The sequence below is a fragment of the Pelophylax lessonae genome, assembly GCF_965119305.1.
Source record: "Pelophylax lessonae genome assembly, chromosome: 8".
Classification (NCBI taxonomy): domain Eukaryota; kingdom Metazoa; phylum Chordata; class Amphibia; order Anura; family Ranidae; genus Pelophylax; species Pelophylax lessonae.
This window is the reverse complement of record NC_138775.1, coordinates 89,890,382-89,909,460: the sequence shown is the minus strand read 5'-3', so window position 1 is coordinate 89,909,460 and position 19,079 is coordinate 89,890,382. Positions and strand designations below refer to the sequence as shown.

Here is a 19,079-nt window from a genome sequence, read left to right as displayed (position 1 = left end):
ACGTTTGAAACGTCCGTTCGGTCTCGTTTGTACCTGCGTTTAGCGGGCGTTTGCGTTTAGAAGCGTTCCTAGAGGTCAAAAAAATTATTCCCCTTTAAAATGGAAAAACGCGGGTCATCGCGTTCGGACGCGTTTGTGCATTTGAAACGCAGGGAAACACACGTTCGAACGCAAATAATTGCGTTCTAAAAAAAGTCCCTGAACGCAACTGCCTGCAAATGACTGTAAACGACCCTGTGTACATGGACAGATAAGATAAAATGTAGATGGGTTCAGGGGCTTCTGAAAAAAACACCCAACTGCTCCTAAACGGCCATTTCCAGCGTCCCGTGTACATGGACCCTTACATTGACAAGCGCTTGAGCAGTGCGGGCTTCTAACGTCAAAACAGCTCCCTGTGTACCTCCAAGGATCGACGTACTCCGAGCAGGCTCCTCCCCCTGTACGCGTGATGCGTACCCTGCATCCATGAAAAACCCTGCAGGTCTCCCCTGTGCTCCGCTTAATGTAATGGAATGCACTGCGTTACATTGTTTCTGGGCCTTGATGGCCAGGGAAGCTGTCAACGGGGACCCGTATTTGACGCCACACATCACTTCCGGGTCAACAGCTTGAAGGGGAGGAGAGCGGACATGTCTGCTCTCCCCCGCCCTCTCTACCCAGAGGCACCCACTATGCCGGTTCCGGGCCTGCAGATGGGCAATTGGAGCTGAGATGCATAGCAGGAGGGATGAAGGGAGCATACGGGGCGGCAGCCCAGGTGTCAGGTTGAAACTTCTGGTCGCAATGGTGACCTGGGGTTTGCCGAGCCCTGGACTAATCCTGGGGTATGCTCATGCAGGGTCAGTGGGACTCGAGATGTAGCGTGATGTTAGTCCTGCATTCCAATGGTGGTCGTACAAGCTTCTGCTTTATAATATATGATTGATCATTTGCAGATTCATTTATTTAGATTGAATCACGTATCTAAAAACGTGAAAAACTACTCCCTCAATTTTGTCCTAATTTAGATTGGATTCGATCACACAAGACGATTGCCCAAGGCAGAAAATATATTGATCGTCGATTAGTTATTCTAAGATCCTTTGTTCGTAAATGTGATTGTATTTCGATTAATTAAATTACAGATTCCAATTATCGATCAAAATCCACTTTGTGTGTGTCCTCTCAGTCAAATGGGCTGTCTTCCATAGATTATACCTATCAGGGGAGATTAATAGGAAAATAAATTGATCATTTATTGAAGTTTGTATGACTGGTCTTATCAACTTTTGATGGTTCCTTCACATGGGTAGCTGAGCCGTGGTTTTACCAGCCACCCACCCGAAATGTAATGTTCCAGCCTCACAGGGCTGTGTGCATGCTGCAGTCATGCTTGCTTCACATCTGCTGCATTTTTACTTTGGACTGCCGAGTTTAATGAGTGGCATCGCCTGTCAAACTCGCCCATTGAGGTAAATGGGGCTGCACAACAATTGCACTTGACTGTTTTGACACATTCCCACACTGTACAGCTGCTGCTGCACCACCCTCTGCAAAAGTGATTCACAGAAGATCACTTTTCAGATGGAGGTAAGTGCTAGCACCTTCCTGAAAGAGACCCAAGTTCCTGGTGAGTCTCATTCCACAGGTGGTGAGGCACTTTCAGAGGAATCAAAAAAATGGAGATATCCTATCTTCAACTCAGTCACCTGATGCTGGTAGGGTAAATGGCCCTAAAAGGTGTATGTATGAATTGGGGAGTTGAGGACCTAAAGCCCCGTACACACGCTACGAATTTCCGCCGACCGCTCATCCGTCTTTTGTGGCAATGCTAGTCTGATGTGGAAAGTGAAGAGGTTATTTTCATACGAATTTTCCCGTACGACAGAATTCTACTTCAGAAGTGATGTCATGTGTTGGATTGCTTTGCATGTGTTCTCTCTCTCTGAGCACGCCTAGTCTTGCTCTTAAGATTTTTTTCCGTCTAAATCTGTACTAATGAGACGAAAATCGGACGTTGTATTAGGGACAACAAAAATGTTATAGCCTGCACATCAGGATTTTGTCAGCCGAAAAAGTCGGAGTCGGCTGTCGAAAGCACCATACTAACAAGCCCGAAAATCGGCAGGTCGGACGAAATTTACCTTCAGATTTTCTTATCGTGTGTACGGGCCTTTAGATTGGAAGCTCCTTGAGGGCAGGGACTGATGTGAATGTACAATATGTGTAAAGCACTGCATAAATTGATGGCACTATATGTGTAGCTGTACTAACATTAAACACATTTTGGAGCTTTATTGTGTGTTTTTGGCTCCATAGATTTCAGAGGAAGCACCTGGCAAGCTTTATAATTTATCAATGGAAATTGTTGACTCTCCCTGGAGTTCCATACAGATGTATCTGTTGTACCCAATGCATTGTTCCATCGCTGGCTATGCGCCAATTACCTTTTGCTGACCCCTTTTTTTTCAATGTCTGTTGAGTATTTGGCAAATTTGCGCATTCCGTTTGGAAAGCTCTGTTTATTTGACATAGCTGAGATGTCGCAGTACACAGACTCCGGTAAGGCCCACAGACCTCTATTCTTTGCTCGTCTAGGGTGAACCCTGAGCTCTGTTGGCAATGAAATGACTTTATTGCTTGGAACATCCCTGAGTGTACTCGCTGCCTGAATGTGCAAGTTTTTGCACTTTGTACACAAAATGGACAATAATTGTCATGAAACGGCACATAATGATAAATGTAGGTATACAGGTACATCTCATAGGATTGGAATAGCATTAAAAAGTTAATTTTATTTCAGTAATTAAATTCAAAAATTGAAACTCATATATTATATAGAGGTGTTACAGAGTGATTATATTTCAAGCAGTTCTTTATTTTAGTTTTATTATGGCTTACAGCTAGTGAAAACCCAAAATTCAATATCTCCGAAATTTTGAATATTACAGAAGACCAATAAAAAAAAAGTATGTACAGTATAGTATGCACATTAATATTTGGTGATGTACATCAATAATGCTGATTTCATTTTCCAGCAGGACTTGGCACCTGCCCACGCTGCCAAAAGTACCAATACCTGGTTTAATGATCATGGTATCTCTGTGCTTGATTAGCCTGCAAACTCGCCTGACCTAAAACCTATAGAGAATCTGTGGGGTATTGTCAAGAGAAAGATGAGAGACGTGATATTTGTACTCACGGTTGTACCATTTCCAGATGGATAGGACAGACCGTGATTCAGGCCTATTCAATTAGGGGTCAGGTTCCTCCTTTTTCCCTGTTTAAGGCACACTCTACTCGGGCGCTTAGTGCCTCCTGGGCCCTCCGTCATCAGCCTTCAGTGATGCAGGTTTGCAAGATGGCCATCTGGTCGTCTCTACGCACTTTTACAAAAAGTGGATGAAGTTGGCATCTGCAGATGCTTCTTTTGGCTGCAAGTTTTTGCAGGCTGCTTTTTAGAGGATTTGTCCTCTTTGAGGGTGTATTTTTTTTTTTTTTTTTTCAGGTGAGCTCCAGTTGTTTTGGTTGAGCTCCATTACTCTGATGTTCATTGACGGACACAGCACCCACCCCTCTGTGAAGTTGGCTTCCTTCTGACACTGCTTGTAACAAAACAGAGTGCCTATAGCTGAGAGTGGGTGTATACCCCCTGGGACTGCGCTTAGGTGTAGTCAAGCTTTTTCCTGCCTAGTGTCTTACTCCTGTAGGGGGCAGTATAACCCAATGGTAAATAAGAATCAGGAGCGGTGTCTGTCAATGAAAATCAGAGAAATTTACGGTAGGCACAAAATTCGTCAAAATTAAAAGAAACGCTTGAAATATATCACTCTGTGTGTAACGCATCTATATAAAATAGTTTCACTTTTGAATTGAATTACTGAAATTAACTTTTTTATGAGATGCACCTGTATAATATTGGATGTAGCTGTGAGCATTTCAGAACATGCAATACAATGGTTCTAAAAGCCCCTTTCTCTTTCGTTCATTGTCGGACACCGCTTCATATCTTCATTAGACAGATGGGTTATGCTGCTCTTCCTAGGAGTAGGACACTAGGCGGAAAAGAATAAACAAAAGTTAACAAAGCGTAAATACGCCTATGGGGCAGTCCCAGGTGGTGTACTACCACTTCCTGCTCTAGGATCTGCATTTTTTTTTTCTGCCTAGCCAGGAGTAAGGACCTAGCTCCTTGCTGGGATCTCTGGTCCTGCACTTTTTTCCTTTTTTTTTTTTTTTAAACAATCTTTTTCTTCTTTTTTTTTTTTTTTTTTTTTTTTTTTTTACTTATTCTTCTACAATCAAGCTGTTCCTGTGAGAATTACAATCAACTGCCGGACTGGGTGATGCACTGGATTTCCTAGATCCTTACGGTCGTCGCAGTCTGGCCAGCGAGTGCACGCAGGCCTCAGCTCCACGCTAGGTCGGCCATGACAGGGTCCCACTGGAGGGACTAGCAAGGATGCACACAACCTGATCGCAGCTGGAGTCACTATGTCCCCCCCCCCCCCCCCCCACTGGGCCACATGATGGGGAGGTGATCTGCTCGGAGTGAACCCCGCCTGGCTCCTAAGGTATGGTGAGTAGTGCTCTCCCTCGGGAATCCAGGGTGACGGCGGGGTCCTCCTGGGGTTGGTAGGTCTCCTGGGTCCTTCCCCCTTCTCCCCTCTCTGGTGGTTCCCTCTTTATGGGCTACCCCAGGATAGTGGTTGGTGTGTGTACAGTGTTGGCCTCTGTCACCTCAATGAGGTGCAGGACTGATCTGGTGGGGTGAACTTTCAGCTGCATCCGGTCCGCTCCATTCAGTGAGCGGCTAGAGGCCTATTTGAGGTGCAGGGACAGCTTCCCGGCTGGCTGCTGCCACCATTTTCCAATAGAGAGCATGTGGGGCCATTCGGCTGCTGTGTTTCTGGAGGTCGGCGGCCACGTGTGAGGTGCCTTCATAGGCAGCAGCGACGGCCATTTTTTTGTAGCCGAGCGGCGTGAGGGCAGGGGCCTCTAGTGTCGGCACGGCAGCTTCCTGGGATCGGCGTGTTGCAGATTGGCGCTCCCTTTCTCTCCTCTGTTTGGCTGAAACGTGGTGTTGGTTAGTCCTGGGCGGTATCTCCCAGCCTGTTCCCTTCTCATGCAGTGGTGCTGGGACTTATGCCTCGTACACACGCAACGATTGTTGGCCGTTAGTATGATGCTTCCGACAAACAACTGCGACTTTTCGGCCGAACAAAATCTGGTGTGCATACTATAAAATTTTTGTTGGCCGTCATCAGAACGGCCGATTTGTTCGTCAGTCAGTACAGATTTCGGCAGACAAAAATCAGATGAGCAAGACTGGGCATGCTCAGAGAAGAAAAAACACACAAAGTAAAATCAGCACATGACATCACTTCTGAAGTTGGTTGTTGGCCGAAAAAATTTGTGTGCAGTCTAGAGCACATTTCAAACAACACTGGACAAAAGACGGCCAATTGGTCGGCCAACAATCGTTGCGTGTGTACGAGGCATTAGTCCGAGTGTCAGTACTGCGGGGGTTGTTGGTGATTTCACAACCTATGGTATATGGTAGTGTGTGTGTGTGTGTGTGTGATATTCCCTGTATTGGTGCGAAGAGTACACGGAGCCTGCAGAACACATCTCACCACCGGACCCACTCTCAGAGGGGGGTGGGATCCTAGGGGTCCCACTTGGCTATGGCGGCTATGACGGCGATCCTACGGTCATTTAGTGTCTAAAGTGGACCTAGTTTAGCAGAAAAGCGCCCTCCACATTCATCTGCCTCCTCATACTTTGAGGCTGAGATGGCCGCTGTGGACGCAAGTCACCCCACCGGGTCTGCGTCCACACACCTCGAGTTCTCAGATGAGTATGATTCCTCTTCCACCCCCGCGCATGAGAAAGCGCTGGTAGGGGCACCGATTGTGTCAGTGCGAGAAACTTTAAAGATGGAGGACGTAGCATATGCTGCGTCGGCTATTCCGGTGCAATTTGGCACCTGCAGACCACCCAAGGCGAATAAAGTGTTTCCTTGCCCCGCCTATTTTTGACGAGATTGTCACTAGTCAGTGGGGGTCTCTGAAACGCATGGCAGGGATACCAAAGCCTTTTGCTAGGAGGTATCCTTATGAGGAGTCTCTTTTGAAGAAACTGACAGTACCACCGGTGGTGGTCTCCCAGGGTTTTAGGCTGAATAAGGTCCTGTTTACTACCAGTAGAGGACGCTCTGTCCTTTAATGCTGAATCCTTAGTCCGCATCTTTTCACCGTGGCGTATTCAGTCCTAAGACCAGTGTTTGCCATAACCTTCGTCTGGCAGACCCTGACGGAGTGGGCGAAACTTTTACACCAGGATTTGATGGAGGGTCCGCACCCTCATGAAATGGCGGAGTTGGTGGATCAGTTGATACAGGGGTTGCAATGCATTTGTGATGCCTCCTTGGATGCAGCTCTGTTGGCATGCAGATCAGCGGTGACTTTACGCCGCATGATCTGGTTGAAATGTTGGTCTGTGGACCAAGCCACCAAAAAGGTTCTGACGGATCTTCCTTTTGTAAGGGACCGTCTGTTTGGAGCCTCTATGGAAGAGATCATTAAAGGGCTCATGGCAGGCAAGAGCACCTTGCTTCCGCAGGTTTCTAAGAGCAGAGAGCCTCGCTGCAAACGTGGCCCCATTTTTTTTTTTTCGGCTCATGAACAGCCTTTTCGTCCCGCGGGGTCGAAGGACAAAGGGTCTAAATCTTCTAGCTCCTTCACTGGGGGTTCCAAGAGACCCTGGGGTAGTAAGTCCAAGTCCGTTATAGGGGTGGGGGCGTCTTTGTTTCTTTCTGGTCCCATGGACCTCGTTTATCCTGGACAAGTGGGTACTCGAGTGGATTCGGTCCAGTTACAAGATCGAATTTTGTGCCTTGTCCCCGGCAAGTTCTTGCCCCTCCCCAATCTGCCCCTGTCCGCCGATCGGTTTCACGGCCTTCTCGGAGCAGTACAGGATTTGTTACCACAAGGGCTAATAGTCCCAGTTCCACAATCGGAAAGGTTTCAGGGGTTTTTATTCAAACCTCATCACGGTACTCAGGAAGGAGGGAAAGGTTCATCCCAATCCTGGATCTCAAGGCCTTGAACCACTTTGTGCGGGTTTAAAATTCAGAATGGAATCAATTCACACAGTTGTGGCTTCTCATAATCAAGGGGACTTTCTAGCCTCCATCGACATGGACTCTTTTATCTTTTTATATCCCGATCTACATCGGGCATTGGCATTTTTTTCGCTTTGCCATAGGCGAGGAGCACTATCAATTTTTGGTGTTGCCCTTTGGTCTTGCCTCTGCTCCTCGGGTTTTCACAAAGGTGTTGAATCCAGTTAGCCTTACTCAGACAGCAGGGGATTTAGGTACTGGGGTACCTGGATGATCTCCTTCTGAGAGCGTAATCGTCATCTGCAGGAGGATCTGGACATCATGGTGAGAACTCTGCGGAGTTTGCTGGAATTTTCAGAAGTCAACTTTGACTCTGTCCACCAGATTGGACTTCCTGGGGCTGACTCTGCATTCAGCCTCAGCACATGTGTTTCTTTCCCGGAAACAAAGATCAAGAAATTGCAGCATGCGATTCAGCTCCTATTGTCCAACCGTCAGTCATCTCTCAGAACTTGCATGCAGGTGCTGGGCCTGAGGGTTTCCACTTTCAAAGCTGTTCCATTCGCCCAGTTTCATACCATGCTTTTGCAAAAGGAAATTCTAACCAAATGGCACAAGGATCCACAGTCTTCGGACAATTTGTCAGGGTACGAGAGGGTTGCTACTTTGGTGGCCCTGCTTCCTAGTGCTACGAGAAGGAAAATCCTTTCTTCCCCTGTCCTGGACAGTGGTTACCATGGGTGCCAGCCTGTCCGGGTGGGGAGGGGTCCTAGGCTTGACATCACCCCAAGGGCTCTGGTCCAGGGAGGAGTCCAGGCTGCCAATCCACATCCTGGAATTTCATGTGATTAGTCTTTGCCTGTCCCAGTGGACGGATCGTCTGCAGGGGTGTCCGGTGAGCATTCCATCAGACAACTCCACGGATGTGGCATATATTAATCACCAAGGGGGCACAAGAAGTACTCTGGCTTAGTTTCTCCAAGGAAGTGCAGATCAGCGTTTGGCTCTGGGCACCATTAAGGGCCAAGATTTCAGCTTTGGCAATTTTTCTTCCAAAGACCATTGGCTGCGAATTCCTTGGTTCACACTTTCGTGTAGGGGGTTCGCCACCTGGCCCGGTGCGATTCCCTGGTGCCTCTGTGGGACCTTAACCTGGTACTGTCAGTCCTTCAAAGACCGCCCTTTTGAAAATATACTTGGAAGTTCCTTTACTTACCTTGTCACGGAAGTGGCTTTAATAATGGCTATTACTTCTGTGCGCAGGGTCTCGGAGCTGGCTGCGTTGGCCTGTCAGTCGCCTTATCTGGTGGTTATAGGGACAAAGTGGTGCTCTGCCCATGTCAATCGTTTCTTCTGAAGGTAGTTTTGGGGTTTCACATGAATGAGGACATTGTGTTGCCTTCGTTGTGTCCTAAGCCAAAGCATCCAAAGGAGGTCGCTTTGCAATCTTTGGATGTGATCCGGGCCGTCATGGTGTATTTTATGGCGACTGAGTCTATTCAGAAATCGGATTCCTTGTTTATCCTTACGGATGGCCCTCGTAAGGGGCAGGCTGCATCTGCTGCGACCATTTCCAGATGGATCAGGCAAACAATATGGTGCAGGCCTATTCAATTAAGGGTCAGGTTTCTCCTTTCCCTGTTAGGGTGCATTCCACAAGGGCGCTTAGTGCCTCTTGGGCTTTCCGTCATCAGGCGTCAGTGGTCCAGGTTTGCAAAGTGGGCACCTGGGCGTCTGTACACACGTTCACCAAGTTCTACAAGGTGAATGTGTTTGCATCTGCAGATGCTGCTTTTGGCCGTAAAAGTTTTGCAGGCTGCCGTAGCAGAGATTTTTTTGCCTCTTGAGGGTGTTTTTTTTTTTTTTTTTTTTTTTTTTTTTTTTTTTTTCTGGTAGATGAGCTCCTGGTTGGCTTAGTTTAGCTTTCCTTTTGGGAATATGTTTATTGCTGTGTTTTATAAATAGAAGATAAATTTCCGCGCTAGATGTGACAGAAAACCAAATGATTGAGAACAATAGTGAGCAGCTGGCACAGAATCAACTAACAGTGATTCAAAAAATACAATAAAAACCAAAAAGTGCAGCGCTGAAATCCGTATACAATTATATAGCTGAAAAGCTCATATAAAGAAAACAAAAAAGGAGAGGGGATAGTGTCCAAATGAATAGTCCCAATATTAAGTGCAGAGATGTGAATCCACGTGCAAAATAACTTTCTTCCAGTGACACCAGGGAAAAGTGTAGGAAGGGGACACCCTTGTGCTCAGGTATAACAAGCAGCTTACCGAAATTCCGTGGCTGCTCAATTTAATGAGACAGCCTCTCCCAGCTAGTAATAAACCAGTAGGTCAACCGATATCAAGCTCAGGTGCTTCCAAAGACTCCAAAAGCCGAAAGCCGTTTCCGGTGTGTTGTTAAACCGATCACATTAGTATGTGGCACACTTGGAACTTCTCATATACTCCATTGAACGTAAAGCCATATTTAGAAAGAAACAGAGGCCCATAGCGTAATCCCGTAAACCAATAGGTACATTTATTAAAAAAACTACTTACAATTTAAAAGACAAAAACAGGCATGTAGTATGTGCCGGTCATGGATCTAACCGCGGCGTCCCGCAAGTCTCCAGATCAGCATATGGATAAACAGCCGGCTTCGTTGGGGGGCGTGTGGACGTTTACGTCTGGGATCGCCAACGTTTCGTCATAAGACTTCTTCTGTTGCTGTGTTTTCCCACTCCTCATGCTGATACTGCTTTGGAACATCCAATCCGTCCTAATGAAGATATGAAGCTGGGTCCGTCAATGAAAGAAAACTGGATATTTGTCTTACCATAAAATCCTTTTCTCTGATGATCATTGACGGACACGGCACCCACCCCTCCGTGGAGTTGGGTTATGTATTCTTCTGACAAGGCTTGTTACAAAACTGACATCCTAGAGCAGGAAGTGGGAGTATACCCCCTGGGACTGCCCCATAGGCATAGTTAAGCTTTAACTTTTGCTAACCCTTTTCCGCCTAGTGTCCTACTACAGCATAACCCATCCGTCTAATGAAGATATGAAGCTGTGTCCATCAATGAACATCGGAGAAAAGGATTTTACGGTAAGACAAAAATCCATTTTTCTCTTACGTCCTCCGACAGTCGCCGCCTCTTCATATTCGTCACATATGGGGTATTAGACTTTGCTCCGAAGGAGTAGCTAGGCAACAGAATATGTTAACATTAAAGCTTTTAACATATCCCACCCTCAAGGGGTGGTCCCCTCAGTCAATACCCTCCTACTTCCTGCAACCATATCTCAGTTTTAATGTCTAGCTTGTCAGGAGTGGCTGGCTCTCTCTGTGCTGGGGCTTTGTGCCCCAGACTCTTTCTTCTTTTTTGATTTTTTTGTTTGAGTTTTCTCTCTACCTTTACTTAGCTGTTCTTTTTGTCAGCGTTAGTTAGTTCTTCGGATGAAGAGGATCATGCGGGCTGGGTCTCGGGCTGATCCCCCTGGTCGCAGGTCGTGGGTCAGTGGTTTCCCAGCCTGCCATCGAGCGTTCAGCCAGGTAACGCTCCTGGTACAGTGAACGACCCATCCCTGTTCGGTGCAGGGATGATTGGTGAGGTGGCTACCTCACTGGACGCTGTGCAGTTTCTTAACCCCCATTCTGTGCGTCTTGTATGCGACTCTCCCTGCCTCATGTGCAGCGGCTTGTTCGCCTGTGCGGGTCCCCCACGCCATTGTGAGGTAAGTGTATCTATGTGGGGACCTGTCTGTCTGGGGGGGGGGGGGTGTCAGTCTGGGACTGTGTAACCTGCCTCTATTCACACTGTTTGTCTCCCTATCTCTCGGCTGCATGCTGTGGGCTGCAAGGGGGGGGGGGGGGAGCTGTGTGACACCGTGTGTGTCAGCCTTGTCAGTGTGTGCAGCTGTGTGCTGTGAGGCATGTTTTGTGGCATGTTTGGGCACTATACAGCGATCGCTGCGGCGATCTCACATGTTGTTTTTATACATGGATGACATGTGTGTTTTTACTGTACTGTGGAGCGGCGGTTTCGGCGCCAAACGGCGCCATTTTGCCTACACTCGCTCCGGCCGCATGTTCTACATGCATGGCGGCCATTTTCTTGTAGCCTCCATAGGCTTTCATAGAGCGCCCTGGCAGCATCACTTCCTCTTCTCCAGGAACACCGATCGAGGCAGCAGCAGCGGCGAGGGTCTCCTCAGGTTATATCCTTCCTATCCATTGCCTGTGTCAGTTTTATTGTCCCTGTGGGGGTCTCATTGTGCTTGTGTGTGGCGCGGTGGGCTGCGCTCGCCGCGCTTGTTAAAGGGGCAGTTAACCCTTTATTATCCCGCATTTGTTATAGGGGCAATGGATTCTCAGGAGGGCAAATTTCCTACCGCCTTGGTGGAAAGCCAGGGGACCGCTGTTTCCCCCCCAGGGGGGGGATTTAGCCTCTATTGTGGCTGGCCTTGCTGCTCAGGTGCAGATGCTGGTGGCTGCTCAATCTACTAAAAGACCCAGAGTTGCTCTTTCCTCTGATTCTGAGGGTGAAGGTGATGGGGCTGTTATGGCGGGGGCCTCCTTATCGGGGTCCCGCTCCTCCCTGGATCTAGTGGGGTCTGAGGTGGAGGCTGAAGTTGAAGGGGTTGATAATTCTCCCCCTGGCTCGCCTGAAGAGCTTGCAATCATGGATGAATTGATTGCTTCCATAAAGCAAACGCTGCGTTTGCAGGATGAAGTGTGTCCCCCCGCTGCCTTGGCGGCTTATGGGACGCAGAGAAAACGCAGGACGCCGCAGGTTTTTACCCTGCAATGATGATTTTCAGCGCGCTGTTAAGGAACAATGGCGCAATCTGCGCAAACCTTTTGCTGTACCTAGTAGGTTCAAGCTGCGTTATCCTTTCTCGCCTTCCACTGATGAAAGGTGGTGTGTGCCTCCCCCAGTGGATCACGCGATTGCGGTTTTAAACAAATCCACTGCGATTCCTGCAGAGGATTCCCCTGTGTTCCGTGATGCCACGGATAGGAGATTGGAGTCTCTTGCCCGTCATACTTATTCTGTTACGGGTTCTATGCTTAAGGCTCTGTTTGCTTCTCTCATGGCGGCCCAGGCGATCGCAAGTTGGACGCAGATGCTTAGGCGCGTCCTAGTGGCCGATTTGGCCTCGCCGGCGACCCTGGACATGGTGGATCAAATCCACCAGGGTGTCATGTATCTGTGTGATGCGGACTTGGACCTAGTTCCGTTGGCTGCACGTGTGCACAGCGTGGCGGTTTTGTCCCGCCGCCTGGTTTGGTTGAAATGTTGGTCGGTGGACCAGTCTTCACGTAAGACCTTAGCCAATCTGCCTTATGATGGGTCTCGCCTTTTTGGGGAGTCCTTGGATGTGTTGATTAAGGGGATCACCGGGGGTAAGAGCACTCTCTTGCCCCATTTCCCCAAGGCTAAGGGGGCTTCTGGGAAGAAGCATGCTAATTTTCGGCCCCCTCAGGGGTCCTTTCGTGCCTTTCGGTCGCACTACAAGGGCAAACCGTTCTAAGGTCAAGGCTCTCAGAAGAAGCCCTGGTCTGGTAAACAGAAGTCCGGTCAATCCGGATACGCAGCCCATAACAGTGCGGCCTGAAGGGGCGCCCTCACCCAGTTTTGGGGTGGGGGGACGCTTGCTCGGTTTTCTTCAGCCCTGGCTGACCCGCGTGCGGGACAGATGGGTTCAGGAGATCGTTCGATCTGGTTACAAGATCGAGTTTCTCTCTCGGCCGGAGAGCAGATTTTTTCCCTCAAATCTTCAACTGTCTCCAGAGCGTTTACGGGACCTGCACCTGGCGGTGCGGGACCTGAGGGCTCAGGGAGTGGTAGTTCCGGTGCCTCATTGGGACAGATTTCGGGGGTTTTATTCCAATCTGTTCACCGTGCCCAGAAAGGAGGGCAAGGTTCGTCCAATTCTGGACTTGAAGGCTCTGAACCGCTCTGTGCGGGTTCGCAAGTTCCGCATGGAATCCCTGCGGTCGGTGGTGGCTGCCTTGGTTCCGGGGGAATTCATGGCCTCCATCGATTTGAAGGATGCGTATCTTCACATCCCCATTTTCGAGGGTCACCAGAGGTCACCGCCATTGCGGAGGATCACTACCAGTTCGTGGCGTTGCCTTTTGGTCTCGCCTCGGCTCCGCGGGTCTTCACCAAGGTGCTTGCACCGGTTCTGGCATTGTTGCAGGCCCAGGGCATTTCTGTCCTGGGGTATCTGGACGACATTCTGGTTCGGTCTGCGACCAGCCAGGGTCTGGAGAAGGACCTGTCTGTCACGATGCAAACTCTGCAGGAGTTTGGTTGGCTCGAGAAGTGGCCGACATTCTGTCTTGGGCCGAGACTCATGTCCCGGCGATAACGGCGGTTCACATTCCGGGGGTGGAGAACTGGCAGGCGGACTATCTGATTCGCCAGACCCTGGATCAGGGGGAATGGTCTCTCCACCCGGCTGTCTTCCAGACGTTGTGCGCGAAGTGGGGTCTTCCAGATGTGGACCTGTTCGCGTCTCGTCTCAACAACAAGGTGAGAAGGTTCGTAGCAAGGACGCGCGACCCTCGGGCAGACGCGTTGGACGCGTTAGTGGCCCCGTGGCATCAGTACAGGCTGATGTACGCGTTTCCACCGATTCAGTTGCTGTCCAGGTTCCTTCGCAGGTTACACTCGGAACGCAGCACGGTGATTCTTGTGGCACCGGACTGGCCTCGCCGGTCCTGGTACGCAGACCTCGTGAATCTGGCGGTCGACGCCCCGTGGCGTCTGCCTCTTCGAGACGATCTCCTGTCTCAAGGACCGATATTCCATCCTGCTTTACAGTCGCTGGCTTTGACGGCCTGGCTGTTGAGACCGAGGTCCTGAAGGAGAAGGGTCTCTCCCCGGAGGTCGTTCATACCTTGATCAACGCGAGGAAGTCTTCCTCGGGGAAGGTTTATTACCGTACTTGGAAGGCCTATTTTGCCTGATGTGAGTCCAGGGGGTTTTCACCCCGCACGTACTCGGTTTCCCGAGTGCTGTCCTTCCTTCAAACGGGTGTCGATCAGCGTTTAGCGCTGGCTACGATAAAGGGTCAGGTGTCTGCGCTGGCCGTTCTGTTTCAACGTCCCGTGGCTTCCAACTCCTTGGTTGGCACTTTTGTTCAGGGAGTGCGGCATCTGGTTCCTCCTAGGAGGGATCCTCTGCCCCCTTTGGACTTGAATCTCGTTCTATCTGTGTTACAACGTGCTCCTTTTGAACAGATCAGGGAGATCTCGTTGTCTATGTTGTCCAAAAAGGTCGCCTTTTTGGTTGCGATCACTTCGGCTCGCAGAGTGTCGGAGCTGGCGGCTTTGTCCTGCAAGTCTCCGTATCTGGTTGTTCATTTGGATAAGGTGGTCTTACGACCTAATCCTTCTTTTCTTCCGAAGCGAGTTTCGGAATTCCATCTTAATGAGGATATTGTTTTGCCTTCGCTGTGCGCGAAGCCTAAACATCCAAAGGAGGTGCGATTGCATTCTTTGGATGTTGTTCGGGCGATAAGGGTTTACCTTAAATCGACTGAGTCTGTTCGAAAGACGGACTCCTTGTTTGTTCTTCCAGAGGGTCCTCGGAAGGGCATGGCGGCGTCGGCCTCTACCATCGCCAAATGGATCAGGCAGACCATTGAACAGGCCTATGCTTTGCAGGGGAAAGTTCCCCCTGTGCCTGTGAAGGCGCATTCTACTAGATCTCTGAGTACGTCTTGGGCCTGTCGTCATGGGGCTTCTGTAGCCCAGGTGTGTAAGGCGGCGACCTGGTCGACCGTGCACACTTTCACAAAATTCTACAAAGTAGATGTTCAGGCATCGGCGGATGCTTCCTTTGGCCGCAAGGTTCTTAGTGCGGCGGTTCCCTAGGGTCCCTTGTGGGGACCACTGGCTGTTGGGATAAGTTTTTTTTATCCCTTGGTTATTTGTCTTTTCCTGGGTTGTTGCTCCTGTTGAGCACCTGTTTTTTCCTGTTGCCCAGCTGGGTTCCTTCCTTTGGTAAGGTTCCTTTCTTTGATGCGGAGACTGCGTTGCCTTTCGGCGCGGATGCGTTTCCCACCCCTCATGTTTGCACTGCTTTGGGACGTCCCCATATGTGACGAATATGAAGAGGCGGCGACTGTCGGAGGACGTAAGAGAAAACTGAATTTTTGTAAAACCTTACCTGTAAAATTCCTTTCTCTGAGTCCTCCGACAGTCGCCGCCCCCGCCCCTCTTTTGGGGTTTGGTTGTATACTCTACTGCTATTCCACTAAAACTGAGATATGGTTGCAGGAAGTAGGAGGGTATTGACTGAGGGGACCACCCCTTGAGGGTGGGATATGTTAAAAGCTTTAATGTTAACATATTCTGTTGCCTAGCTACTCCTTCGGAGCAAAGTCTAATACCCCATATGTGACGAATATGAAGAGGCGGCGACTGTCGGACGACTCAGAGAAAGGAATTTTACAGGTAAGATTTTACAAAAATTCCGTTTTTTTTTATTAAAATAAACAAGAGGGTATACCTACCTGTTCTATTGTACAAAGCAGGTCCTTCACCTCTTTTGGTGGTTTCCTGCCGGTGTTCTAAAATTTTGTCGGACCCATGAAAATTCCGGACCTCGTCACTTCCAGCTGGTGCGAGCCCCGGTGCGCATGCGCACAAGACATTTTCAAGGTCCGATGAAATTCTAAGACTTAGCGAACAGCTGATTGAGAGGAGGAGGGGCTGAGGTGGGACACACACCGCCGCGGGAAAATTGTTGTCACGGGCGAACCAAAGGTGCTGGAGACCCCAAAAAATTATCGTAGGTAGCCAAAAAGCTCCCCTACAGCTGATAAAAAATTTGGGGTCTCGGGGATGAAAGGCCGGTTCTTGAGGTCACTGCTCAGCGCCCTTTCATCCCAGAGACCCCAAATTTTTATCAGCTGTAGGGGAGCGTCTTGGCTACCTGCGATACAATTGGGGTCTCCAGCACATATGGTTCGCCCATGACAGCAATTTTCCCGCGGCGGTGTGTGTCCCACCTCAGCCCCTCCTCCTCTCAATCAGCTGTTCGCTAAGTCTTAGAATTTCATTGGACCTTGAAAATGTCTTGTGCGCATGCGCATCGGGCTCGCACCAGCCGGAAGTGACGAGGTCTGGAATTTTCATGGGTCCGACAAAATTGTAGAACACCAGCACTGTCCCCTTCCTCCTTTTTATGAGTGCTCCTATAGCAAGCCCTGTACTATGACATCACCTATGTGGGCATGCCCCTTAGCTGGGCTGGGTGTGGTTATTGACAAGCACAGTGTAAGCAGGAGCTACTGTCAGTGTATCCTGTGAATCCAGGAAGAGATTAGATCTGAAGACAGGCACAGCACTTGGGTGATAGAGGACTTGGGTAGGTGTTTGAGGGGGGGGAGGGTAGTTATTTGGGGTGTTTTTCACCCTCATGCAGAGAATGCATTAGGGTAAAAAAAAAAACACCTAGAAATCATAACCACTTTAAAATAAAAACATGGAAACAGACAGCACTGATGACCTCTGCCCCATACTGCAAGGGTAAAGCCTCACCTTATTTCCTTGTTCCAGTGCTTTTCTTTTCGGCCTGAAGCTCCAGGCTGTGGGAGGTGTTGTAAATAATAAATGATAATGAAGCTCTGTAATCTGACGTTACCAAATATAACTACATAACTCAAGTTACAGGTTAGCCGTTATGACACCCCAAGTACTACCTTTCACACTCATTTCTCCCTTTTATGTTCTTAATTAAAGCAAAATTTCCACTTACTTTAACTGTCTTTATAAATGATTGCTATTAAAGTTCTTTATATATATATATGAAGTCTATTTGTATTTCCATGTTGTACCGGCTTCTTTTCTCTGTAAAATCCGAAATAATTCTTGGGGGGGGAAAAAAAAATATATGAAGGGTAATCTAATGTATATATTGGTACTGTTGTAGAAACAGGTGTGTGTGTGTGTGTGTGTGTGTGTGTGTGTGTGTATAATGCATGTCCTTAAAACAATCGACGATGGTTCTTCTACAGAGTGTGGCATTTATTGGATCCTCAACAATGGGTGACAAATCCAGCAGAGTATGTGCAAAATAATACAGTAATCAGAAGCTTTCAGAGGCCAGTTGTTCTGTTATGTCCTTGCAAGCATATCCACCTATAATCCTACCCAGCGTACAGCGGGTAAAATAAGTATTGAATACATCACCATTTTTCTAGGTAAATCTATTTCTAAAGGTGCTATTGATGTGAGATTTCCACCACATGTCGGTAACAACTCATGCAATCCATACATACATATAAACCAAAACATATCCATTCAGAAATGGTTATGTGTAATAATAAAATGGAATGACACAGGGAAAATGTATTGAACACGCTAAGGCCTCTTGCACACCATACTCCTGTTTTGAGCATCTCGCAGCTTGAAAAAGCCCAGTACAGCTAAAATACAGCCCATTAATTGTAATTTAAGCCTCAATGCACGCAAATACACACGAATACACATGAATGTATGAAAATGCATACAAAAAAAACATCTGGAAAAAGTAGATGTTCAAACAGGAGTATTTATTTAATACTTCGTACAAAATCCCTTGTTGGTATTGACAGCTGCAAGACGTCTCCTGTATGGTGAAACTAGTCGCATGCATTGCTCAGGTGTGATTTTGGCCCATTCTTCCACACAAATCTTGAACGTTGCCTCTTCTATGAACGCTGATCTTTAGTTCTTGTAGATTTTCTATTGCATTCAAGTCAGGTGATTGGCTGGGCCATTCTAGCAGCTTTAACACCAGTATCAGTGTTAATTAACACTGGTTGCACTAATGCAGCACAAAGGGGTTAATTAACTGCCACTGGTCAGTCACTAATGCATCAGTGACCAGCAGTGACAATACATTAACCCCCTCATGCTGCATAATACAAATACCATTGGTAAGCTCGCCTCAGCTCGTCCCTCCCCCCCCCCCCTCCCTCAGAGTCCCTCTCGTCAGTACACCCTCCACCCCCCTGCCTCAGCGACCCTCCCCATGCCAAGGATGCAAAATCTCCTACTCACTCAGCTCCTCCGGTGTCCTTCATTCAAAAGACGCGCCTCTGGCCGGTGGCCCGCCTCCCTGTGATGTCACTACTACTACGATCTGTGCAATTGTGCATGAATGAACTGACACACCGGGCGGAAGGGCGGGCAAACCTGTGCTGCGCCCTCCTTCCTCACGGCGGCCATTAATTTCGGCATTTTTAACCCATTTTCGCCCGAAATGGGATAGGCCCATTTTCGGCCGAAAATTTCGGTGCATCCCTAACTACAGGTCAGTCTACATATACTATTCATTAAACAGGTGTCCAGCAAACAGTTGATTATAAAAGGGCGTTACTTAAAAAAGAAAACCCCTTCCCATTTCATGCTGTCAGCCATGGCACCGCATGGAAGAGAAATGTCACAAGACCTGAGTCTTACACAAGTAAGGTGAAGGTTTCAAAAAGATCAGCAAAGCTTTACTTATCAGTCAGAATACTGTAGCAAAAGTGGTAGAAAAATGTAACAAAGATGGAACTTCAACCGTTCTGCAGAGATGTCCAGGTCGTCCAAGAAAGTGAACTCCTTGACAGGAGTGTCTTCTGACGAGAAGGGTTGAAGAAAATCCCCATGCAAGTTCATTGCAGTTAGCTAAAGAAGTAGAAAGCCAAACTGAGGTGATTGTTTCCCGTGACACAATACAGCGTACACTGCAGAGGAATGGCATGCATTGGTGTCATCCATGAAGGAAGCCTCTCCTAAAGCCAATGCACAAAAAAACCCTCCTAGAATTTGCCAGGGCCCGTGCTGAAAAAGACGACTGGTACTGGAGTGACAAGACCAAGATAAATGAACTTGTAGTGCAGGAGGAGACCACTGCAAGGGTGGATTTTGCCTAGTTCCTGGAGTTGAGTGTGAATATGCACACAATAATCCATACCTGTACACG

At 48.4% G+C, this 19,079-nt stretch overlaps 1 protein-coding gene across 1 annotated transcript in view; it reads left to right on the top strand.

Moving 5' to 3' along the window:
• MPST (mercaptopyruvate sulfurtransferase) overlaps positions 1-19,079 on the top strand; it is a 34,554-nt gene that overhangs the window by 10,277 nt on the left and 5,198 nt on the right. The gene's annotated exons all lie outside the window — the stretch shown is intronic.